This window comes from Canis aureus, chromosome 4 (assembly GCF_053574225.1).
Source record: "Canis aureus isolate CA01 chromosome 4, VMU_Caureus_v.1.0, whole genome shotgun sequence".
Taxonomy (NCBI): Eukaryota; Metazoa; Chordata; class Mammalia; order Carnivora; family Canidae; genus Canis; species Canis aureus.
The window spans coordinates 69,708,859-69,714,858 of NC_135614.1; positions in this window are offsets into that span (position 1 = coordinate 69,708,859).

Below are 6,000 nucleotides of genomic sequence, written 5' to 3' on the forward strand. Positions count from 1 at the left end.
CTCAGATATCAAGACTCTCAACAACCAATATAGATTCCTTCCAAATCCATTCTCGCCTCTCATAGTACAGAATCTGATGTTGCCCTAGGCTGGATCATGCACTGTCAGTCACTGGAGTGTTCACATAATTAGAAATATTCTGCAAGGTGATTAGGCTGTGTCATAGCCTCTTTCTTCAGATGATAAATGGTAGTAGAAGAAATGTATTGAAATGATGGTAAAGTCTTATTTTTTTTAGTACTTGATAGAAATGGCATTCATAATTTTAGCTTACATGGTAATTTCCTAATGTGATATAATGGTCTTAAATGTTTAAATAAATCTTTGGGAAATAAGTATTGTGTTACAACTTGGTGAGTGGTTGTTGAAATAGCAGAACAATTAACACCTTATTGATACTCATATGGTCTTGATCCATTCCCACTTAATAGCTTTTGCTCATTCTCTTCTCTCTTTACCTTTCTGGAATGCTTTTCTACATGTTTAAATCCTACCCATTCATCAAGGTCTTGCTCAATGGTGTCTCTTCAGAAAGTGGTTATCTCTTCCTCTGCTAAAACCTCATTGTGTTTATTTCTTATTCCAGTAACATGATGAGTTTCTTTTTTTTTTTTTTTACATGATGAGTTTCTTAAAGGCATAGATAAATAAGTGATTTTTTTTGCCTAACATTATGGAGTACATCTTCTTGTGTTTAGAATGATAGTATCATCTCAAATTGTGTGTTCACTTATAAATCTGTTCTACTGAAGTTCTAGTAGGGAAATGACAATAAATACAATAAGAATTAAGATAAGTCCCCTATAGCACTATGAAGGGCATACATAATGCCTCTCTCATAGGTTGAAAGGAAAATGCAATCTATTGGAGTGGGAGGATAGAAAGGGCCAGGAGAGAAAATCACTTTCAGATCTGCATGGGAATTTTTTTGTATGTAGTAGGATAGAGAAAAAAAAACTAATTGGATATTAGTTACTTCAGTTTAGGCAATTCCAGAAATAAATCATTTACTCTTTTTGTTGGAGAAGAAGCATTCTTTTGCTTCTCAGTACTTTTACATCATTCCATTTTCTCTTTCTCCTGTAAAAAAAATCTGCTAGATTCTACACAAACAGAACTAAGTTTGTATTAGGTCCTATTCTAGGTAAGCAGAATATTTGGGGAAAGAGAGAAAATATTGCCTTATCCATACCACTCGTCTCACAATATGCCCACTGCTTCCTAATAGCAGAGCAAGTATTACATGATGAAAGGATAGACACAGAGCATGGGGAAGTAAGGAAGGGAACTTTTGGAAGGAAGTTGTTGTAATAACATGAAAAATCATTGGACATATAATCAGCTATCTAAATTATAAAGCATAGCTCATGGCCCTATTTCTTCTAGAGAAATGTAAAAGTTAGATTTTTAAAAAACTAGGCAACAACTAAAATCAAAGAAAAACTATCTTGTGGAAAAATTTGGATTAGCTCTGAGGTTAAATTGATGTAAGGCCAGTATCAATGTGTAACTTGGCAGGTATGTAACAGAATAAAGGATTAATAAAAGACCAAAAAAAGTGAGGAACTTCTAACTGTAAAGAGAGCCATGGCATCAGGAATTTTCCCAGGAAACTTTAACCATGAAGTGCTGTTGGAGTCAGAAAAAGAACTAGGTTTAAAGACAGAGCCAATGGAGACTTCCTGAGGGATGTAGGGGATCTTTAAGGCCTCAGGTGCCAGACATAGCTACAGGTTCAAACTGAGGTAAAACACAACTCACTTCTCCAGGAGGGTTGTGCTAGCTTCGGCAGCACATATACTTCTCCAGGAGGGCTCTAGAATATTGCTAGATTTTCTGGAGTCACTGAACCTCATTTGAAAGATTGTTGGCTCAATGATCCCTTGGGAAATTGCATTCCTATCTTAGCTCCTGTGTACCTGTGATCACAGATGAATCTGTTACCTACTAATGACCTAAATCCTACCTACATTTGTTCAAAGAAATGGATTCTATTCTCCATCCTAGACTCTTCCTCTTACACCTGTTCTCATATTCTTCACCTCTGGATCAGCCAAATGTACTCTGATGTAATAATTATTTCCATTTAGTGAATATCTATGATGCATCAGATGCTGGTAAGAGATTACCTGTCTTATTTCATATTTTTTTGTAAACCCTACAAAGTTGAAGAGACAGAGGCTCAGAAAAGTTAACGGAATTGCTGAAGGCTGGTTATTAAACAGCAAAGGTAGAATTTGACCTTAGACATGTTTAGTTCCAATGCCTGCCATAAGCTTGAAAAGGAGTAGGAGTTAATACACCTTAAATAATTAAAACTATCACCTTAGCTGGCTAATCCTCAGCTGTACCAATAACATGTCACAAATAAGTGGTCAGGCAGCTGGTTTTTAACTACCGCAGGGAAGTTTCAAATGAAATACTGTTGTTATGCAGATTGCCTGGCTTAGGAACAAAAAGCAAACAAAATCCAAAGCTGTAGCAAGGACTTTGAAGATAAAAAGCTTTTAAAATGGAACAAATGATTGTTTAAAAATGCTATTGAATGAGTTTCCAGGGATGGCTATTGTTATGTTTTAAAAACAACAGCCAACTTTGTGTTCTTTTAAGAAGCATCAGACTGCTATCAATTTCAAGAGGGATGGGAGGAGTCTGGTTCAATGAACTTTCCCAAACTGTGAGCAGCAATGTCATAGGAAACCCAGGTTAGGAGCTCTTCTGGAAAAGGCAATTTCCAATCAACAGCAGTTGATTCAGTTCATTCATTCTTTCATTTACTCATTCAGTGTTCTTTTTCATTTTTAAAGTGCTGAAATACACAGAGGAGTATATAAGCCAAATGTAATAACTTTAAAGAATGATTATAAATCAAACACCCAAGTAACATGAGGAATATACTCTTAGCAGTTCATGCCCTCTGAATGCCTTTTCCCATCAGGTCTCATCGAAAAGGTCACTTTTGAGTAATGACCCATAGGAAGTAAGGGAGAAAGTTGTGTCTTTCTGAGGGAAGAGCATTCTAGGCAGAGGGAGCAGGACTTTTCAAGACTCTGAGAGAGTAGTAACTTAGGTGTGTGCAAGGATAGTGGAAGTTCAGTTTCACTGGAATAAAGATAATGAGAAAGAGCATTATGAAATAAAGCCAGAAGCAAAATGGAGGGCTCAATTATGTAGGGCCTGATCCTAATCATGTGAACCTTGTAGGTCTATAAGGACTTAATGTTTTATTAGACTGATATGGGATCTATTGGAGAGTTTGAGCAGAGAAGTGTTAAGAACTGATTTACATTTTAAACTGATCAGTCTGGCTAAGGGCAGAAGCAGAAAGACACTATAGAAATAGCATTGCAGGGCAGCCCTGGTGGCGCAGTGGTTTAGCGCCACCTGCAGCCTGGGGTGTGATTCTGGAGACCCAGGATCGAGTCCCGCATCGGGCTCCCTGCAGGGAGCCTGCTTCTCCCTCTGCCTGTGTCTCTGCCTCTCTCTTCGCTCTCTCTGAATGAATAAATAAATAAATCTTAAAAAAAAAAAAAAAGAAATAGCATTGCAACAATCCAAGCAAAAGATGATATTGGTTTAGCTTAGGGTGGTGGTAATGGAAGTAGTGAGAATAAGTCAAAATGTCCATGTAGTGTGAACAGGATGTGCTTACATTTCTATTATCACTTATCTATGCTTAAATATGTTCACTTATGTGTACTTATACATATCAGTTTCTATGATTTTTATTCTTCTTGCATCATAGATATGTGATAATTTCTTTAGAATTTCCTTTTTGTAAGAGTCTGCTATTGGTAAACATTGTTTTCTTTTTTCTGAAAATGAATTTATTTCTCCCTTATCTTGGGTGGCAAGTATTTTCTCTGCAAATTGAAGATACCATTTCCCTCTCTTTTACCTTCCATGGTCTCTGTTAGTCAAAATGTTCCTTTGATGGTAGTCACCTTTTTCTCTCTGACTGCCTTAAATCTCTCAGTGGTATCTGGTATGATTTGATTAGATAGGCATTTCTTTGTATTTATGCTGCTTGGGATTCCCTAAGATGTCTATATCTATGAATCAGTGTCATTTTTCAGTTATGGAAAATGCTAGCCATTATCTCTTCAGATATTGCACAGGTTTCTTTCTTCTCCTCCTCTTTCTGGACCTCCATTTATATGTATGTTATGCCTTCTTACTCATCTTCTCTTTCTCATAGCTGCTCGTTCAGACTCTGCATCTGTGCTGCATTTGAAGTGTTTTGTTTGGCCTGTTTTCCAGTTTATGGTGTCTTTGTTTAGATGTATCTAATATGCTAGTAAATCCATTTATTAAGTTGTCTATTATAGTTACTATATCATTTCTGAAAGTACTATCTCACTGTCCTTCAAATCTCTTACACCATATTTCATTTTATTTTTTTTTAAAGATTTTACTTATTTATTTGAGAGAGAGAGAGAGAGAGCACACAAGTGAGGGGGGGAGGGGCAGAAGGAGAGGGAGAAGCAAGCTCCTGGTTGAGTGGGGAGCCTAATGTAGGGCTCATTCCTGGGACCCTCCAATCACGACTGAGCCGAAGGCAGACACATAACTGATTGAGCAACCCAGTTGCCCTTCTTATACCATATTTTGTACTTCAAATTTCCTGAAATTATTCTCAAACAGGTATTTGATTTACTTGAAATCATGTGTCTTACTATTTCAACATTTGAAATTTTGAAGAGCTCCATTGGATTTTACTATGAAGACTTATTTCCTTGGGCATTTTTGGGTTTTGACTGTGTGCATGACCATTACAAAAATATTTGTGGGAGTTTTCAAGGCCTAGAGTGTTGGTACATTCTTTCAGGAAGGACTCAAAGAGAGAAGGATGAAGCATTAACAGTCTGGAAACTTTTTAAAGATTTTATTTATTTATTTATTTATTTATTTATTTATTTATTTATTTATTTAGAGAAAGAGAGAGAAGGGGGAGGAGCAAAGGAGAAGGGAGAGGGAGAGGAAAAGAATCCCAAAAAAACTCTGCACTGAGTGCAAAGCCTATTACAGGGCTCAATCTCATGACTCTGAGATCATGATCTGAGCTGAAACCAAGAGTTGGATGCTTAACCAATTGAGCCACCCTGGCACCCCTGGAATCTTTTTAAAATGAAGACTGAGTTTCAGATTTTTGAAGACTCTGTAGTTATTTTTTTTAATTAGTAGACTTTTTTTTAAAGATATTTATTTATTTATTTATTTATTTATTTATTTATTTATTGGAGAGAGAGAGAGAGAGACAGAAACACAGGCAGAGGGAGAAGCAGGCTCCATGCAGGGAACCCAACATGAGACTTGATCCTGGGTCTCCAGGATCAGGCCCTGGGCTGAAAGCAGCGCTAAACCACTGAGCCACCGGGGCTGCCCCAGACTTTATTTTTTTAATAGCATTTTAAAGTTCACAGCAAGTGAATGAGAAGTACAGAGTTCCCAACATATCCTCTCTCCCACCATACACAGCCTCTCCTACCATCTATATCTTGCACTTGTGTGATGCACTTGTTACACTTTCTTAGTGAATTTAAATTTAGCTTGCAAACTGTCATAATGGCCAACCTTTTTAAAAAAGATTTATTTTTTTTGAGTGGGGGTGGAGTCTCCACACTAAGTGAGGAGCCTGACAGGGGATTTGATTTCATGACCCTACGATCACAACCTAAGCCAAAACCAAGAGTCAGATGCTAAACTGACTGGCTGCACCACCCAGGTGCCCCAGACCAACTTTTTTTAAAAAATAACTTTCTAGGGACATTTTCCCCATCTTTGTTCAGCACCAAAGCAGCTTTCTTGAAGTATCCTCATGTTGGGAGAAGAGGTAATTTGTGTCTGGTTCAGACTTAAACTGTGAATGGAGCTTTAGGAGGGGAAGGTCTCCTATTAAAGTCCCCAAACAGCAGGGTCTGGGTGTGACTTCTGCTCCTGTACCAGTGTGGCCATGAAAACTGAAATTCAAGTGTGCCAAGTTCAGCAAATGCTCTGAGT